Here is a 1,433-nt window from a genome sequence, read left to right on the forward strand (position 1 = left end):
GCGTGGCGTAGGGAACGGAGGCGTTTTGCAATCAAAGTCAGAAGGAAACAGATCCGAACAAGGAGGGGAAGAGGAACAGGTAATTTCATTTTTATTTAGTATTATTTTTTTTTAAATTTCTTCAGTAAGTTACTGTTTTAGTGTTATCCCTGTTACTGATAAGACTCAAAAAAGTAGGCTTATAAATTCTTATTATCATAAATTATTTACTAATTTTAAATGCCTACATTGTAAGGTCACAGTTAATCTCGCCTAACTCAGTTATAGATGTATATGTTTCCATAACATTATAATTTTAATTTAATTTTAATAGAATGGGCAAGAAAACAGACGTGCTTGGCAATCCAGGTCAACAGGCAACAAATTCAAACAAAAGGTAATTTTTATGCATATAATCCATCAATAGTAATTTTAGTTGTTTTTTAAATTTCAACTGTAAGTTACTTTTTTTTAGGATGATAAAACTTTTAAAAAAGTAGTCTTACGAGATCTTTAATTATTTACTAAATTTAAATGTCTCTATAGAAAGGTTAAAATTATTTCTATCTATCTCAGTTAGGAATGTATATTTTTTAAAAGCATAATAATTGTGTTTTAATATTAAAAGAATGGACAATATAACGGTGGAAATCGGCATTACACCCTGGCAATCACGGCTAGGAGGCAGAAGATTCGAACAAGGATTGGTTGAGGATAAGGTAATTTCATTTATAACCACACGATACCTCAAGAGTAATTTAGTTGTTCGTAGTATTTTTTCTAGTTTCTACTGTAAGCTACTTATTTTGGGTTATCTCATTTACTCATAAGACTCTAAAAAAGGTAGTCTTTAGAGACCATTAGTCTTTAGAGACCTTTAATAATTTAATAATTTTAAATGCATCTATAGTAAGGTAAAAATTATTTCTATCTATCTCAGTTATGAATGCATATGTTTTAAAAACGTAATAATTGTGTTTTAATTTTAAAAGAGTGGGAACGGAAGCGCTTGGCAATCACAGCCAGGAGCCAGAAGATTCGAACAAGGATTGGTTGAGGATAAGGTAATTTCATTTATAACCACACGATACCTCAAGAGTAATTTTAGTTGTTCGTAGTATTTTTTAAATTTCTGCTGTAAGCTACTTATTTTAGGGTAATTTCATTTACTCATAAGGCTCTAAAAAAAGTAGTCTTTAGAGAACTTTAATAATTTACTAATTTTAAATGCATCTATAGAAAGGTGAAAATTATTTCTATCTATCTCAGTTAGGAATGCATATATTTTAAAAACGTAATAATTGTGTTTTAATATTAAAAGGGTGGGAACAGAAGCGCATGGCAATCACGGCTAGGAGGCAGAAGATTCGAACAAGGATTGGTTGAGGATAAGGTAATTTCATTTATAACCACACGATACCTCAAGAGTAATTTAGTTGTTCGTAGTATTTTTT

At 30.0% G+C, this 1,433-nt stretch overlaps 1 long non-coding RNA gene across 1 annotated transcript in view; it reads left to right on the plus strand.

Moving 5' to 3' along the window:
* Window positions 1-1,433, plus strand: part of LOC136795198 (uncharacterized) — a 17,729-nt gene that overhangs the window by 13,088 nt on the left and 3,208 nt on the right. The window lies entirely within an intron of this gene.

Source organism: Halyomorpha halys, unplaced genomic scaffold (genome assembly GCF_000696795.3).
Source record: "Halyomorpha halys isolate HHAL.00 unplaced genomic scaffold, Hhal_1.1 Scaffold1544.1, whole genome shotgun sequence".
Classification (NCBI taxonomy): Eukaryota; Metazoa; Arthropoda; class Insecta; order Hemiptera; family Pentatomidae; genus Halyomorpha; species Halyomorpha halys.